The sequence below is a fragment of the Dermacentor variabilis genome, chromosome 5 (genome assembly GCF_050947875.1).
Source record: "Dermacentor variabilis isolate Ectoservices chromosome 5, ASM5094787v1, whole genome shotgun sequence".
NCBI classification, from domain to species: domain Eukaryota; kingdom Metazoa; phylum Arthropoda; class Arachnida; order Ixodida; family Ixodidae; genus Dermacentor; species Dermacentor variabilis.
Window position 1 is genome coordinate 184393595 of NC_134572.1, and position 18678 is coordinate 184412272.

An 18678-nucleotide genomic window follows, 5' to 3' on the forward strand; every position below is an offset into this window, starting at 1 on the left:
TCCCTGTGCCGCTCACATGCTATACAACGAGCTGGCGATGGATCATTATGCAAACGCGTGTACGTAATGAAATGAATACCGGCCACGCCGCTTGTTTGACATTTTTTCCCCCGCACCATCCGTTCATTTTCTCGGATATACGCCTGGCTCCTTCAGGCAGTGCAAAAAAGAAAGAAAGAAAAAGAACGCGAGCGCCTATGTATTTCGTGGTGCATTCTAGAGGCGGATATCTCGAAACTGGCCAAAGGATTTCAGTGACAACTTGATACGAGTTGGGCACGTGCCCGACTTCGCAATCGTAGCACGTGCCCAACCTCGAACTGAAGTTCACTAGAAAACAGACGATTCGCTAGCTTAACATACATTCAGATTTGATTAACGATATATGCACTGTCCGCCTTCTCAAATATCCGACCCGAACAGAGCTGGAACAGCGCATCTGCCACAGGCGATATTTTTAAACACAAAAATATTCAGAAAGAAAGCAAAAAAAAAAAAAAAAACATCCTCTCAGCCGGCTTTCTTCGTCAATGCTATATACATGAAGTTAGCACTAGTTCATCCTAGGTAGTCGGCGTGCGAATTTCAAGTAATCCCAGCACGAATTACAGCGCGTCTGCTGTAGGATGCGTGTCGCTAGCGGCGTTCATGCTTTCCTACTGCTTAGAAGCGAACAAAATGCACAAGTGGTGCAGTTCACGCGAAAAATGAATAACTGCTCGCTCTCTTCGTACTCGTTAGATCTACCGATGCGGAGGTGGCGTCCAGTAATTGTACAAACGCGATCAAGCAGCTAGGAACAGCTATACAAGCAGCTGTCTATATAGGTGCATTTGGCGCCTTGAGCGTCATAGGCACACAGGCACTCGCTGTGTGCATACAGGCACATACAGGAGTTCTGTGGTGGTCTCGACAATCGTCACACCGGAAGGCGACCAAGGCGATATAGTTCGTATACGTTCAAGTGACATAATTGAGAAGCCGAGCTGAGTTGTGCGTGCATGTGTTGAGTTGAGCATGAGTTGAGTTGCGCGCATGTGTCTACTTTCTGTTTCCCCTTACCCCAAGTGTAGGGTAGCAAATCGCGGATATTTGTATTGCGGTCAACCTGTCTGCATATGGCCATCTCATTTCTCTCTCTCTCTCTCTCTCTCTCTCTCTCGAGGCAAACGAAACAAGGTGAAATAAGAATTTCTAACCCGTGACGTTGTTTCTTCTCGTCTTACAATATATGTGTTTCAGCTGTTACTATTACGTAAAAACACGTAGGCGTCACCATTATAGCCACCTTTCATTTTGATTTCAGTTAATAAACATTAAAATGCCGAACTGCTTGGCGCGACAACGCTCCCCAAAGAAAGCGGGAATCACGCTGCGCCACCGCTCCCGGTGTATGTGTGCGTAATCGCGAACCCACCGGCGGCATTCCGCACGCGGAGAGCGAACCACGCCGCTGCGGCGGGACGTCGCGTAGGGCACCTCTTCACGTGCGCAGTAGCCCGCGATCACGCGAGAACGTCCTGGAAATCAAACCTGCATTCAGAGGTTGAAGATTACGCGCAGGCTCAACGCTCTGGGGCGAAACAGAACAGACCGCGGCGTGCTCGGCGACCTTACAGAACTGCCGCACTATGTAAATGTTTGCCCTCAACTTCATCAGTCGGTAGATACCGTGCTGACTGAACACGCCTCCGCGGGGATTGGTGACAAAAGAACTGAAAACTGCACCATGCATGAACTGCGGTCGACGAGTGCGCGTTGCGGAATGATCCAGCTCTTTCACGCGTTCTTAGTGCGCCGTAAAATGCGTGCGTACAAAGCGCCACTGGCTTCTCGTTCGCCGCAGGATTTATGCGACTTGTTAAAGTCGCACAAATGAATTTGCCCTGTGCGCTCTCATTTGGTCGCATGCGCATCTCATCGCGTGCGCAAAGCGGCACGACTAAGAGTTCAGTTGCGCGCTGTTTTTCGGAAAATAATTTTTAAATTGGCGTGCCGCATTACCGATACGTGCATGACCTCGAACGGATAATTTTCACTGGCCACCTTGTAATTGGCAATGGTGACGTCAACACAGGATTAGCAGCGGTATATATACTGCCGACATTTGCGAAACGGTCTTTAAACGAGGTATGCAGAGCTCTTCTTTTCAGAAACTTTTGCACATGTCCAACTTCTTTCGTGGCGGTGCTGTTTCGGCAGCTACCTCACCTACATAAAACAATGTTCGTTTTTCTTTTTCTACCTCTCTTTTTGCAGTCAAGTTTCTGTTGCGTATTCTAATGTCTTTTTTTGTTTTTACGCCTTTCATATAGTCTGCAAATGTGTGGCGTCATCGTATTTATTTGTAACGACTTGCGTACAAGAAAATGTTCGCCTTTTTTATTATGCTTTCATTCTTTTTATTCCCTCGAAGGAAAAGAGTATGCAATCGTGCATGTACACACCACTCTTGCCTCGGTTTCCAAAAAAAAAGAAGGAATAAAGAGGAGTGGTGCAACCGAACGCACTGCCTCAATACTAGCGCTCCCGTTCCCGCTGCGCGTGCTTGTTCTGACGTCACGAGTGACGTCACGAAAAGCAGTTCTTTGGGCTGCATGTCGGGGCCAGTTTCAACTTCGATGTAGAGTATTTTTATTGTTTATTCACCCCCGCCCCACTTTTTTTTTTTCATTTCAATGCAAACTGTACCATCTTCTCATGCCTGCCAGGAGGCCCACAGCGATACTTAAACAGCCTTTTCCGCGACATGGGAAACAATGAGTAATTAACTGCTCTCTAACAGAACTTTTGCGACACCGACATAAGTCTTACCGCGCACGAACACTGAGTTGCGAACGGAACAAACTTGCTCTTCGAATCTGCTAATTAGGTGGAGTTCCTGAACTCGATCACATCATCGCTTTCTCTTTGCGCCAAGATGGCTAAACACACAATGCCGGAGCGTGGAGGTCGCCTTCCCGGGGGAGACGACTCTCCTCAAAGGCTGCAGCGAGCAGACTCGATTCGCCAGATTCACTATTAACGAAACTCGAACAACGCGCACAGGTCGGGCGAGATAAGTGTGTGCTACATTTAGTGCTCACCCGATCTCAAAATGGGCCACCCCTTAGCCACCCGTATACGCGGCTGCCTTTACGCTGGCAGTCCGCTGAACGCCGCCAGGGCCCGAGGTTGCCCCGTTGTTGGGCACTCGCTGGCACTGCACGGAGGCTCTTTCGGCAAAGGTTGCCGTCGGTGTTTTTGCACGAGCTAGTCGTGGCGATGCCCTTCGATATTCGCCCCGCGGGAATTTTTTTTTTCCTTTTCCTTTTTCGTATAGTGACCGTAGTGACTTGATTTTCGTGTAGACGCGTGGACTGACTGTACAGATAGTGACTTCTCTGGCAACGAGCGATGTGACTGGACGTTCGCGTGTTGCCGATACGTAGCATTCTCAGAGCGGAACAGTAAATAGAGAAATGATCGGAGCTGTATTAGTAAATTGCGCATCTACAATACTAGTAAACCTCACTCTTACCGCGAGAAGAGACTCGGCTATAGTAAGCCGAAAATTAAAATTAAAGAAAAGGAAGAAACAACTTTGGCGTTCGCCTTCTAATAATCAACCTATCACCGCAATATTAACGGGAACAGAGTTTTGAAAGAACGCATATCAGTCGAGACTAGTTTAGTGTATCACCTTAGTCGCCCTTTAAACCGAGGTGCACACGGTGTTGTCCCCATCGCCCCCGGTGTAGCGCAGCCAACCGCGCGTGGTTCGGGTCAGAACCTCCCTGCCTTCTGCTTTTCTCTTTCCTTCCTTTCCTTCTCTCGCTCCGTGGTCGAATACTCGCGACTGATGGCGTGGAGCGCTGAAGCTCGAGCGGCTGTCTTTCTGCTCGCGGTTGCACGCATCTTTCGCAACCGTTTATCGAAACTGGAAGGCGGGCACAGAGGCAGCCTTATGGGCATTTTAAAGGGACACACTTGACCAGTTTAGAATGAAAAGGCACTCCTTAAAACAGCATTTTTGTCAATTTCGCCAAAATACGTCGATTATTAGAAGTTCAAATTAAGCTCACTCATATTTTCTGAATTTCGCACCAAAACACCTAGCACTCGTACGGCCGCGTGACGTAACGAAATTGAAAATATGTGTTCGTGTTTATTTATTTATTGCGATATTCCAAATGTCACGTGGGGCGTTGCAGAGAGGACAGGATGTGAGGATACATAGTAGGTTTCGAAGGATAATGCAGTGATGTAAGCGGCACTTGATATTTTGGAGCAGAAAAAATGGCAGTTTGGAGCAGAAATATATGCTTTCGGAGCAGAAAAGGAAATGCTGTTTGGAGCAAGAAAATAATGCTTTGGAGCAGTAATTTACTGCTCTGGTGCAAAGAGGGAGCTCTGTATAAGTTAGTACTTTCTGAAATATTGCATTCGGTATGTACCACACTAAGATGCAAGCATTTTTTCTTCAACTTGATGTTGCATTTCATCGTTATTATGTAAGAAGACGAAGCGCAAACTTTATTCCACAGTTATTTCTGCATTTCAATATAAATTTAATAAGTAATTTATTTTCACCTCAAGGAATTGAGCCACCTGCAGTGTAGATAGCCTATCACACGTTCACGTACGCAGACAGCACGGTCACAGCTATACGTAAATTGCAGTGTGTGTGCCATCAACGCGCCTTTTCCGCGCGCGCAATAAAACGCGAAAGGTGCGAGTGCAGGTTTTTGTTATCTCGCAAACCCGACGCGCCGTCTCGTGGACAGCCGGTGCAGAGATCCGACGGCTGAGACGGCGCCGAAACCGGCGTCGCCGTATGGGGGCCGGCACCACGCCGGTCCCGTGCACGTCACCCAGCCTGTTGGCGATCGCTTTGTGCCTCACGGCGACGTAGAAATCTGTCCAAGTTTGTTTTTCACGGGAAGCAGTACCTAATAGAACAACATTATGTCAAACGTGCGAGTGTTTCGTAAAGCAGCGCCTGTAGTGCTAAACCTTAACTGCATCGCGATCGTCAGTCCCCATCCGACGGCATTTCCTCTCGCGGACACCGATCAGCGAGGCGGCTCGGGTGGCCTGCAAGTACCACGTTTCGTTTGCCATTCGTACCGACAAGTACGAGAAAACTGGTTCATGTAAGTGCACGTTAATAATCGTGTTCTCCAAAATGAGCGCACTACGACGAGCTGCGGCCAGTTCGCAGCCGCCGTCGGTCGTCATTATTGCGGCGGTCAGCGAGGTCCTCACCATCGGCCGTACTTCAATGGGGGCGAAATGCAAGAACGCGCATTGGGCGCACGTCGAAATTAATGCGGAGTTCCACACTACCGCGTGCCTCATACAATCAAATCGTGGCTTCGGCACCTCCCCCCCCCCCTACTCTGAAAAAAGAAAAGAAGCACAAGCGGCGGGGCGCTGAATGTGGGCGGAACTTACGCGATGGCGACGTAAACTCTTAAAAGGAAGCTCTAGCTCGGGCCCAACTCCGACGCGGCCTATTCATATACATGTAAAACGCGCAAACGCTTTTCTGAGATAACCCTTGGACCGATTTGGATGAAATTTGTTGTATTTGAAAGAGAAAGGTAAATTCTAGTGCTGTTGGAAGCGGAACTTCGATTTAAGGCTTGAATTTTGTCAGAACTATTTTCAAGAATTCGAAAGATCGAAAAAAAAAATAGACGTACGCCGTTTATAAATTAATTACTCGGCATCAAGAAAAGATATCGTGGTTCTGTAAACGGCATCCATTAGATCACTTAAAGTGGACAAATTGGATACGTCAATTTAGATCTTATGTGAATTTGTTACGTTGTGTACAAGGGTTCTGCAAAAGCTGTATTTACATATTACTGCATTTTTCTAGATTCATGTGAAACATATCAATTTTGTCCGCTTTAGATGTACTATCAGATGCATTTCACAGAAATGTGATATCAATTTTCCTTGCTGAGTTACGCAGTTGCAAACTTGATAGTTTCGTTTTCTGAAAATTTTCAATTTTTGCCAACATTTAATAAATATTTGAGGATCTAAATAAAAAATTCAAAAACAACAGTCACTAGACTAAGTTATTCTTTTAAATGCCACAAACCTCATGAAATTTTGTGCAGTGGTTGCCGAGAAAAACGAATTCTCCTTTTAAATGTATTTAGATAGGAGCACCCGAGCTAAAGCTTGCTCAAGCAAAATTACACCCTTTGGGGCTTATCTTGTCCCACAACAATAACCGCCCTCTGTCTTGTCCGCGTTTCCTTTCTTTAACGCAGCCAGCCTGGCACTTCCCAGTCACGAACAGCTTGCGCGTTATCAGTTTGACACAACATTCTCGACAGGAACGTATACGAGCGCAGTGTTTTCGAGAAAGGAAACGCAAGAGAGATTACAATTGTCGTGCGGCAAATATACACCCTAAAGGGTGTACCTTTGTCTAAGAATAAGGGCGCAGCGGTGGCGTAGAGGCACAACATCCGCCTCGCGTACAAGAGGACCGTGGTTCGAATCCCGGTGCCGCGCAATTTTCCACCGGATTAAAAAAAAATTGGAGGACGCTTAAGCTTCGCCTTCAAGAGTGGAACGCGACAGCGTTCCCGTCGATCCGCCAAAGGGACAATGGGCTACGGCGCAGCGACTACGCGCCCCGCATCGGACGCGGTGAGCGTCGAGCAACGCAGCGTTCGGCGCGACAACGAAATGTGCGCCTGAGCAAGCGACGCACGCCTGAGCCTTAGAAACAGCTCGTTTCTAAGGCAACACCGCGTTCACTAGAGGCGCTTTTGTACCGCTTTGAAGCATCGAACTCGTGGCTCAGTGGTAACGTCTCCGTCTCACACTCCGGAGACCCTGGTTCGATTCCCACCCAGCCCATCTTGCAAGTTGTTTTTTATTCATAAAGTGCTTGCTGGGATTTATCGCTCACGGCCAACGCCGCGGACGCCGACACCGACACCGACGACACCGGCTTTTCTGCGACACGAGCTCCTTAACGCTATCGCGTTAAAAACAATCCGCGTCTTGATAAATTGCATACACAGGCCTGGAGTGTGGCCTGATCCCGGTGACCAGAATCGGTAACGCACTCCCTCACCAGAGCAGGATTGGCCACCCTGGTGCAGTTCTTGGCCGCAACCCCCATATGAACACAACAATCAAACCCCGGCCCTCAGTCCCCAGCAGCTGCGAAGCAACTGACAATGGCGGCGGTCAGACCTGCGACGCAGCAGAGGGTGCTGTTAGATACGGGACCTTTTCCTGAGCCTCCTTCGAGTTCAGCAGACCACATCGAATCGCACCACAGCTAATTAAGGAGCGCAGACGCACGGGTACCACATTCCCGAGGCGCGGCACGTACAAACAAGTTGGCGTCCCCCACCTCGTATGCCGCAGGTGGAGCTATTCACTGCTTGACTCTTCCCAAAAGTGAAGCGAGAGCCTGGACTGTTGCAGGTAAAGTGGGTCCCGAAGCAAGACGGCTGTAATGCGCCGTGAAAACCTGGCAGCGTCGCCACAATCCGCCTATTGTGACGGCGCATTACAAGTCAGCAAGGCAAGACCGGAGAGAGAAGTAAGCCCTTGGACAATTGGGGACCAAGCAGCGACTCTCTTCGCTGGGTGTGACAATCGCACGGGCGCCTACCATTGGCCGAAAATGAGACACCTGAGCGGGCTCGCCCATTGGCCGAAAATGGCGTCACCTGAGCGGGCTCGCCCATTGGCCGAACGTGCCGTGTCTTCAAGACACCGAAGGGCTTAAAAAGACACAGACCGGGAGCAGCAAGAGAGCATTCCTTGATTCATCTCTTTCGAGCTTCTTGCCACGGGCCGCAGCGTCCGAGTTGTTGCCGGCCCGTAATGACTGTAAGGCTGTTAATTGACTCTCACTGTAAATAATGTAAATAAACCTCCCAAGTTTTCAACCCGAAGTCCTCCTCAACCCCTACAGTGCTAAGAATGCCTGGTTCCGGACAGGCCGCCATTGGAATCTGAACCTGGCAACGTGTAACGCTAGAACGTTATCTAGTGAGGGGAGTCTAGCAGTACTATTGGATGAATTAGAGGGCAGTAAATGGGATATAATAGGGCTCAGTGAAGTTAGCAGGCCAAAATAAACATATACAGTGCTGAAAGGCGGGCACGTCCTGTGCTACCGGGGCTTAGCGGAGAGACGAGAACTAGGAGTCGGATTCCTAATTAATAAGGATATAGCTGGCAACATACAGGAATTCTATAGCATTAACGAGAGGGTGGCAGGTCTTGTTGTGAAACTTAAGAGGTACAAGCTCAAGGTCGGACAGGTCTAGGCCCCTACACCCAGTCATGATGACCAGGAAGTCGAAAGCTTCGATGAAGACGTGGAATCGGCGATGGGTAAAGTCAAAACACAATACACTATACTGATGGGCGACTTCAATGCCAGGGTAGGCAAGAAGCAAGCTGGAGACAAGTCAGTGGGGGAATATGGCATAGGCTCTAGGAATAGCAGGGAAGAGTTAGTTGAGTTTCAGAACTGAATAATATGTGGATAATGAATACCTTCTTCCCCAAGCGGGATAGCCGAAAGTGGACGTGGAGGAGCCCGAATGGCGAGACTAGAAATGAAATAGACTTTACACTCTGCGCTAACCTTGGCATCATAGAAGATGTGGACGTGCTCGGCAAGGTGTGCTGCAGGGACCATAGGATGGTAAGAACTCGAATTAGCCTAGACCTGAGGATGGAACGGAAGAAACTGGTACATAAGAAGCCGATCAATGAGTTCGCGGTAAGAGGGAAAATAGAGGAATTCTACTGAACAGGTAATCGTCTTTAACTCAGGAAGAGGACCTTAATGTTGACAATATGAACGACCATCTTGTGGGCATCATTAAGGAGTATGCATTAGAAGTCGGTGTTAACTCCGCTAGACAGGACGCCAGTAAGCTATCGCAGGAGAAGAAAGATCTGATCAAGAAACGCCAATGTATGAAAGCCTCTAACCCTACAGCTAGAATAGAACTGGCAGAGCTTTCGAAGTTGATCAACAAACGTAATACAGCTGACATAAGGAAGTATAATATGGATAGAATTGAACATACATGTTCTCAGGAACGGAGGATGCCTAAAAGCAGTGAAGAAGAAACTAGGAATAGGCAAGAATCAGATGTATGCGTTAAGAGACCACAGCCGGCAATATCATTACCAATATGGATGAGATAGTTCAAGTGGCTGAGGAGTTCTATAGAGATTTGTACAGTACCAGTGGCACCCACCACGATAATGGAAGCGAGAATAGTCAAGGGGAATTTGAAATCCCACAAGTAACGCCGGAAGAAGTAAATAAAGCCTTGGGAGCTATGTAAAGGGAGAAGGCAGCTGGAGAGGATCAGGCAACAGCAGATTTGTTGAAGGATGGTGGGCAGATTGTTCCAGAAAAATTGGCCGCCCTGTATACGCAATGCCTCATGACTTCGAGCGTACCGGAATCTTGGAAGAACGCTAACATAATCCTAATCCATAAGAAAGGGGACGCCAAAGACTTGAAAAATTATAGACCGATCAGCTTACTGTCCGCTGCCTACAAAGTATTTACTAAAGTAATTGCAAATAGAATCAGGAACACCTTAGACTTCCGTCAGCCAAAGGACCAGGCAGGATTCCGTAAAGACTACTCAACAATAGACCCTGCTCACACTGTCACTGTTTCTCTATCACAGGTGATAGAGAAATGTGCGAAATATAACCAACCCTTATATATAGCTTTCATTGATTACGAGAAAGCGTTTGATTCAGTCGAAACCTCAGAAGTCATAGAGACATTACAGAATCAGGGTGTAGACGAGCCGTATGTACAAATACTGAAAGACACCTATAGCGGCTCCACAGCCACCGTAGTCCTCCACAAAGGAAGCAACAAAATCCCAATAAAGAAAGGCGTCAGGCAGGGAGATACGATCTCGCCAATGCTATTCACAGCGTGTTTGCACGAAGTATTCAGAGACCTGGATTGGGAAGAACTGGGCATAAGAGTTAGTTGAGAATACCTTAGTAATTTGCGATTCGCTGATGATATTGCCTTGCTTAGTAATTCAGGGGACCAACTGCAATGCATGCTCACTGACCTGAAGAGGCAAAGCAGAATGATGGGTCTAAAAATTAATTTGCAGAAAACTAAAGTAATGTTTTACAGTCTTGGAAGAGAATAGCAGTTTACGATAGGTAGCGAAGCACTGGAAGTATACATCTACTTAGGATAGGTTGTGACTGCGGATCCACATCATGAGACTGAAACAAGATTAAGAATGGGATGGGGTGCGTTTGGCAGGCATTCTCAGATCATGAACAGCAGGTTGCCATTATCCCTCAAGAGAAAAGTGTATAACAGCTGTGTCTTACCAGTACTCACGTACGGGGCAGAAACCTGGAGGCTTACGAAAAGGGTTCTACTTAAATTGAGGACGACGCAACGAGCTATGGAAAGAAGAATGATAGGTGTAACGTTAAGGGATAAGAAAAAAGCAGATTGGGTGAGGGAACAAACGCGAGTTAATGACATCTTAGTTGAAATCAAGAAAAAGAAATGGGCATGGGCAGGACATGTAATGAGGAGGGAAGATAACCGATGGTCATTAAGGGTTACGGACTGGATTCCAAAGGAAGGAAAGCGTAGCAGGGTCCGGCAGAAAGTTAGGTGGGCGGATGAGATTAAGAAGTTTGCAGGGACCCAACTACCCCGGTTGGAGAAGTATGGGAGAGGCATTTGCCCTGCACAGGGCGTAACCAGGCTACTGCTGCTGCTGCTGATGATGATGAAGCGTGCACTCTAGGAAAACTTTGCACGCTTTGGGGTGTATATTTGCCACACATCAATAATCGTCATCTCTCTTGCGTTTCCTTTCTTGAAAACGCCGCGCCCGCTACATTCGTGTCGGGAATGCGATGTCATGCTGATAACGCGCATGCAGTTCGTTACTGGAAAGTACCGGGCTCGCAGCGTTAAAGAAAGGAAATGCGGACAAGACAGATGACGATTATTGTTGTGTGGCAAAAGGGTGTAATTTTGCTTAAGAGTGTAGACAAAGGTGCACCCTTCGGGGTGTATATCTGCCACACAACAATAATCGTCATCTGCCGTGCTTGCGTCTCCTTATTTGAAAACGCCGCACCCACTACTTTCCTGTTGGGATGCTATGTCATGCTCATAACGCGCATGCGGTTCGTTACAGGGAAGTACCGGGCTCGCAGCGTTAAAGAAAGGAAATGCGGATAAGACAGATGATTATTGTGTAGCAAAATGGTGTAATTTTGCTTAAGAGTGTAGGGCCTGGAAAACTATAGAATACATCGACGGTGCCTGCCGTTTGCAAACATGGTTAGGTCTATAGACCGCTTTATCGGCGAGGAGGAACGTAGCCTCGAACGAGCGCGCCGCGCCGCTCTCCCCCTCGCACTGGTATGTGCGGATTCCGTTTTCTCCCAGCGGCAGCTTGCAAAGGTAGCGGTTTTATTTCCAGTTAGGGCGATTCCAACGTGTTCTGTCTGGGATTTCTGAGATGTAAGAGGACTCAAGGCCGACGGGCTACCGCTCTGCTGTATTCGGCTGCGAAAATAACTTTTGGAAGCAAGCTTGAAGTGCATCTTCAGCCGCGGCGACTTCACGGACACCGTCGCTGCGATAGCAGAAAAGCATCTGCTTTGCATTGCCAGCATAAACAGAAAGGACCCGATGCCATTGCGTGTGTGTTTGCAAGTTGTTCCCAGAGAGCGCTCGGCGACGAACTGGGCAGCCATTATCAAACTGGGATATAAAAGAAACGTGCGTATTCGAGTCGGTCAACTACAGCGAATAGATGAAGTTAACTATTTCTTCGTGCACGCACATTGAACTTTTTCTGTTCAAACAAGTTTCAGGAATACCATGCTTGGAAACCAAAGTTCTGGTGGAAGTTGACCGAGGTCGTATAATGAAAACAGTACATGTCGACTAAGAAATGGAGGTGTGTACTTTTTCGTTCTGTCCCCAAAGCCACGCCTACCGTGTGCCGGCCAGCCCTAGTTCATATGGGCTCTCCCGTGCTTCCGAATCTCGCCGACAAGCTGTCGGCACCGCTCATCGCGCGCTCTATTACTGCAGAAAATAAAGTTGCCGTTGCAAAGAATAGCAGTTCTTTTTCAGCCGCCTCGAGCAGACGAGGTGGCCTTGCACGCACAGGCACCATTCGAGACCCAAGAGTGCGCATAATATCTCAACGCGTCGCGTGCGTCTGGTTGATCGTGGCATATTCGCGGCCACTATCAGCCCATTTTATTCATGTTAACAGCCCTTTCGATCGAGTTATCTTACAGTTCTTTATATTGTAAAGCTTGATGCCCGAATGCCAGATAAACAATGTTTAGAAAATCATACCGCGAAAATTTTAGGAGCACAAAAGCTGGCAAAACGTGTTTCTTCCGAGCTACGCAGTTACCTGCATTGGGATGTACGCTGGTGCGGCACATCGCATGACACATGGAGACACTTGACTGTTGTCGCCTGATCGAGTAATACATTAATAAAGTTCAAGGCTAGACGTACACTAATAACAAGTTGCATTATACGTTACGCATCGACAATGTTGAGACATGACCCGCCCCCTATTCCGGTCGTGGGCAGAGTTGCGGCAGCGCGTCTAGGCCCGTCGCCGTTTGATATTGCGTCGAAGCTAAAAGCTTAGTGACGACACGCTAAGAAGCCTCCCAATCCAAACAGCTTGTTGACACCTTTCGGGAAAGCTTGAAAGCTTTCCACTCGTCATCAACAGCACGTTAGCCGTGCACCCTCCAGCGCGATGCCACATACCAGCATGGCGCCGCAGGATAGACGGCGCTGCGATCACAAAATGGCGGCTGAGCATGGTGACACTGCCATCACCCCGTTTCAAAGGGGGCGCTCCTACCTTCCATCCATCCATCCGGCGGCGCCCTGAATAAAACGGTCTGCATGCCGTAGTTGTGATCGAAAGCGTGCGAGGGTGAGTCGCGAAGAAGGGTGGCTCGATGCATTTCCAATTCGGAGCAGGTGCGGGTTGGCTCAGGCCTGGCGCGGGGTACCTGCCATAAGCGACAATTCTGCGCAGCATGCAGCGGGATTCATCCCTTCACGGCGCAGCTTGTCGCAAATGGCGCCGCACTTCCATCACCGATAACGGGTTGCTGACAATAGAGATGCCCGATCGACGCGGTCCCTGGCGCTTTCTCGAGCTCACACAATACAAGTATTCTGGCCCTTGCGCCTATCTGGGTGAAAGTTCTCGAAACGCGATCATTACAAAAAAAAAAAAAAAAAAAACAGCGCTGACCTGTGTGCTGTCCCTTTCCCCGTATCGTGTAGTTTGCGTCTGTTGTAATACGTTGAGATGCACCGACTAGCCCAGTTGTCACCTCTCTTGAAACTTGATAAGTTCCGCATTCTTGCTCTTTCAGAGTGTTCTGTAGTCCATCGTTATGTTATATGTACACTTACCGGCAGATGCCATCAAAATGCGTGACAGTCACGGCGAGCTAGTGCGCGATCTCTCCTTTCTTGTCAAGCTTCTTTCGCCGCGGCCTTTGTGGCACTACAGGAGCATTATTTGCCAACACATCTCGAGTTACTTTTCAGCGAATAGGGCATGTATGGAGAACGTTTAGGCGGAAACAAACACGGAACGAAGGGAACGGCCGTCACGCGCGCTTCCTGCTGAGGAACATACTCGCTAACAGAAGTAATCCCAGACTATAGACCTTACTTGCACTTGTTTACCGAAAATACGTGCGAAAACACAACCACACCGTTTTTCTAAAGAAACGGAAGCAGCAATAAAATGAGGCATAAACAACGGTCAAACTGCGATGCCGAAACGAGCGAACTCGCGTAAAGCAGTAGCTGTTTCAGCGCAGTTCCTCGTCTTCTGCATTGGCCCTTTTTCGTACGATCGCGCCTTCGCAGCTACGTAAAGAAAAAAAAAAATGCGCACAATCAGAAGCGACAAATCACGCCTTACGCAACTGCCGAAAGCGCCGACTGTGCACGGCTACATATTCATTACCGCAAACATCGCGCCTGGCCACGCCCACTACTAAAGCCGGCCAATTTCCACGAGCGGAGGAGCTGCTACCGCGAGCGATTTATAGCGCCGTCAACAAATTCATAAGCCGCCCGAGATGTCTCGCAGCAAAAAAAAAAAAGCGGGCCCGTAACGACGAGGAGAGTCAATAGAGAAAAATAAAACGCCCTCAAAACCGCGCGCCCGCGCCGGGGAGCGATAAAATACGTTTACGCGTCGCCACATTCAAAGCGGCTCCCTTTCCTAACCTTGCGTTTACTTTTCCCGTTCGCCTTGAAAGGGGCGAAACAGCAAACAGAGACGGGCGAAAGCGCAACCCTTATTTCTTGCCCCCCATTTTTGCTTTTCACGCGGAGCCGGCGCCCTTCTTCAATCTCGGTCCACATTCGGCGGCGCGCCCCCTACTTTCGTATTCCCACGCCTAGTTTCCCATTCAGACGGGTCGGGTCGCTACCGTCGCGCGTCCTCGGGAGAAAGCTTCCTCGCGCGCGCACGGATTTTCTTTTTTTCTTACGCTAGCGCAAAAGTGACTTTTTAAAAGTTAGTGGGACGAAACGCGCTTTTTTTTTTTTAACGAATGGTGAAAGTCACGGAGCGCTTACCTCGCCGTCGCATTCCGACGACATCGGTGGGAAGTCGGTCCGGCGGCGACTGGAAACGGGGCACAACTTCCCCCACATGCACGGCGTACTACAACACAAGCGCCGGCTCGGACCGAGCGCGTCGTCGTCGGCGAGGCACAAGACGCGGCGGCCACAGCGGCCGAGAGAGCCGGCGTCGAGCGCACACAACACGACACGGTGCACCGGTCGACTCCCGGCTCGGCCAGCAGCGGCGACGGTTTGCTGCTGCTGCTGCCGCGAGCGCCGAGACGGGAGGAACGCGCTTGCGAGTGCTTGCCACGTCCTCCTAACTACTGCGTGCTGCAGAACGAGCGACGCAGCTCGCACAACACGCGCAGCAGCACGCACGCCCGCCGACTGGCACGGGAGAGAAAGCGAAAAGAAAGAAAGATAAAAGCACGCGGCGCGAAAGAGAGACGAAGAAGAAAAAAAAAAGAAAAGCTGCTGCTGCCGCAGCACGCCGAGCCAGCGCGCGGCGCGAGCTATAGAAGCGTTAGCGGGCACTCGCCGCTATAGCTGGCTTTTTTTTTCTTTCTTTTTCCCCTGAGCGACAGGGTAAGAGAAAAAAATAAAAAAAGTTAAGCAGAGAAACGAGTATGGCGACTAAAAACAGAGAGCCCGGCGGTGGAGATAAAAAGAAAGAAAAAAGTGGGAGAGAGAAAATGTGAGGCAAGAAGAGAGACGCGGACGACAGCCAGAGAGAACGCGAGAGCGCGAGCGCGCGCGCGCGAGCTGCCGCAGCAGCAGCAGCAGAAACGTGCGATAAAAAAAAAAGGAGGGAATCCACCGGCGGCGAAGGAACGCCGAGCGCTCACACAGCGCGGCTTCGAACGAAATCCGAAAAGAAGCACGCACGCAATAACAGCGCGCGCGCGCGCACACGCACGTACACTGGCGCGTGAAGACCCCCGAAAAGAGAAGGAAAGAAAAAGAGCCGAGAGAAAAAAAGAACGGGAGGACCCAACGCGAGCTGCTCTCGGCTCCGGAGAGGCGCAAAAAGAAGCGCAGCTAATAAAAACACCGCTGCCAGAAGAGGGACGTGCAAAAGAAGACCGTGGGGAACCGATGCGGAGAAATAAAAACAAGAAGGGACCAAGAAAGAGCCACCACCGCGCCACGTATCGGAAAGAAGAAATAAAAAGAGGCGCAGGCGACCGTCCATCGGCGAAAAAACAAAACGAAGCGCGCTTCGGAGGTGGACAGGACCAGTGGGGAAGAAAAAAGAAATTGGGCGAAAACAAGAACGCGAGAGAGGCGAGGAAAAAAAAAAAGTAAGGCGGCTAGCGGAGACCGACGAACGTGCTTGAGGAGCAGCGAGTCTCTTGCTAAAGAGAGGGGACCCGACAGAGAAAAGAAAAAATGCTAGCCGACCGAAGACATGGCGAAGCCGAAGTGAGAGAAAGTAGGCAGAGTAGAACAATTCTAAACCGCCTCCCTCCCCGCTCCAAAGAGTCAGGGACTTGCTGGCACCCGCGGTTTCTTTTACTTTTTTTTTTTTTTCGTTTCTCTGTGGAAGCATGGCCGCGCCGCTCGTCGCCATCATCATCATCAGCGGCACGGCGACGGCAGGTTCCCTTCCCCCCGTCCTGGCAGTTCCGATCGGCCCGGCGCTGCCCAACCGACGACCGCCCTTGGACGTGGCCGCGAAGGGCGATCATCAACGTCTCCCCAAAGGAAGCGCGCGAGGAACAGCTCCGCATCGCTCGCTTTCCAGCCTCCTCTTTCGGCATTTTATCGTCCGAGCTGCCTTCCTTGACCGAAGCTTCACCTTCTATTTTTTTTTCCTCGCCTCAGTCTCCTCGCTTGCGCGCGTCATTCCACCCACGCTAGCGACATTATTTTTTTTTTCGTGCGCCCTAAAGGTTGCACAGTTCGCTGATACCGAAACGGTGGAAGCAAATGCGGAGAGAGTGCCACCGGTGCTACGGAAAACCACAGGACGAACAGCAAGAAACGGCCTCGGACTTAGAAAGCGGCGGTCGGCAGGAAGTTGAAAGAAAGGACCAGGGATAACGTAATAAAAAAAAAAAAAAGAAGGCGGGGGGGGGGGGGTGCAATCGCGCTAGACGGTGCAAGAACGTTTAGCCCGAACGGATCTCCGCGCGGCCGCCGATTCGGCAGCTCATTTTCCGCGCAATCACGTGCACAGGAACCGCTGCGAAGACGCAAACAGCAGTAGTGTGTGTGTACGTAGGGGCGGGTAGGATGCCGTCCGTGGTTGGGATCAAAGACAGGCGAGAGAGAAAGCGGCGAGTGGGAGAAAAGATGGAAGCGGTCCAGTTCTATTTCGTTTCCTAGCGCCTCGCCGCCGTCGCTTTCTTTGTCTCTTCGCTATTTCTGACTCGCTGCTGCTGCTGCCGGCGCTGAGCACGCGCGCGAGCACGCACGCTTCTCGCAGAGGTAAGAAAAGAAGAAAGCAGTGTGTGTGTGTGTGTGTGCGCGCGCGCGCGCGATGGCGTGCAGGCGGCGGCGGCTTCGCGTTCCCTTCTGCACGAGCTGGCGTGCAGCAGCAGCAGACGACGCAGCTGCCAGTTGCGCTGCTGCAATTGCCATCACTCCTTGGCGGGCGTGCGTCATCAGCCTCGGGCTCCCGACCAAGAGCGCACGACTGGCGGCCGGGCGCTTGCGTGCTGCTGCTCGGGCTTTACTACCGCTGCTGCAGCGCCGCCGATGTGGCGAAGCGTGATGCGCTTGCACGCGGCTCGACGACGTCAATAGGCTCGGCAAGACGCACGTGCGGAAAACGTGGAACGGCACGGCACCAGCCGTGTGGCGCCGCGCTCGAAAGAAACGCGAGAACTGCACAACGACGCCCTTTTCGTTGCCCAGCGAGCACAAATTGGGCTCGCTCGTGTTAAACACTCCCTATGATGCACCTCCGGTATACTATAGAAGGTGTCTCGCAGAGGTCACCTCGCTAGCTCTGACTCTGATGGAAGGCAAATAAAAGCTCGCGACGTCGCGTTAGTTCAAAGACGCCGGTAAACACAGTGCCGAGTTGAGCTTGCTGACGCATGCATGCGCTCGTGGTTGTTGTTAAAACGTTTGCTGCTTGCAGCATCATCGCCTAGTCGTTGGCCCGCCGCAGTGGTTGTGGCGTTGTACTGCCGGGTGCGCGGGTCCTGTCGGTGGAATTCCGATGGGTTCGCAATGCAAAAAAGAAAAACTCGTGTGCCGCGCTTGTGGTATTACTCTGCACGTTGAAGAACGGCCAGGCGTCTAACTATTTCGGAGCCCTTCACTACGGCGTCTTTCACTGTGGGACATTAGCGACTTAAGCATTAACTCGCCAACCCACCGACCAGTTGCCAGGGAGAAGAGCGGAGAGAGGATGGCGTTCGTAAGAACCGCGGGGCGTTGCAACCGAAACAGAGCAACTCCGGTCACAGCCAACGTAGAGAGAGAGCTTTACGCAGCGGCCGAAGTCATGCGCGTTACCGATCCATATACGCTCGACACGAAAAGTAGAGTGCGAGCGCGTGGCGACATCCCACAGAAGGGCGCGGCAGCCGACGGGGAACAGGCACAGCTGTTCATCGCAAAGCCAGTTGCGCAATTAAAGGCACGATTCCGTCGTCGACGCGGCTGCGCCCGTGTCCAAGGATAGATGGATGGATGGATGTTATGAGCGTCCCCTTTGGAACGGGGCGGTGGGTTGCGCCACCAAGCTCTTGCTATTATACTGCCTAATGTCCTACCTAGGTTAAGCAATGAAAAAAGAAAAAAAAAGGAACACTATGACCTACGACGCCCAAATTTTCTGATCCCCTATTGCGAACTGTGCTTTTGTACGTCTCCGTCTGTTGTCGTTTCCCTACTTTTCTTCCACCAATCCTCCAATCGCCTCTTACTAATGCCTATTATGGACATGTTTGCTTTACCACTGCTCCCGCCGAACCCAAGGGCCTCAAGGAGGCCAGTGGTGCCTAAATCGACCGCTGGGTAGACGTCTTCACATTCTAATAAAACATGCTCCGTCGCTTCCCTAGCTAAGC

The 18678-nt window shown here is 50.4% G+C and overlaps 1 protein-coding gene across 4 annotated transcripts in view; it reads right to left on the reverse strand.

The window, feature by feature from the left end:
- Window positions 1–18678, reverse strand: part of LOC142583379 (uncharacterized) — a 179551-nt gene that overhangs the window by 44153 nt on the left and 116720 nt on the right. The window contains exon 1 of one of the 4 annotated variants that reach the window (XM_075693811.1): window positions 14663–15051. The exons of the other annotated variants lie outside the window; for them this stretch is intronic. The gene's annotated coding sequence lies outside the window, so the exon portion shown is untranslated. Of the gene's footprint in view, window positions 1–14662; window positions 15052–18678 lie in introns of those variants that run through there. 4 annotated transcript variants of the gene reach the window in all.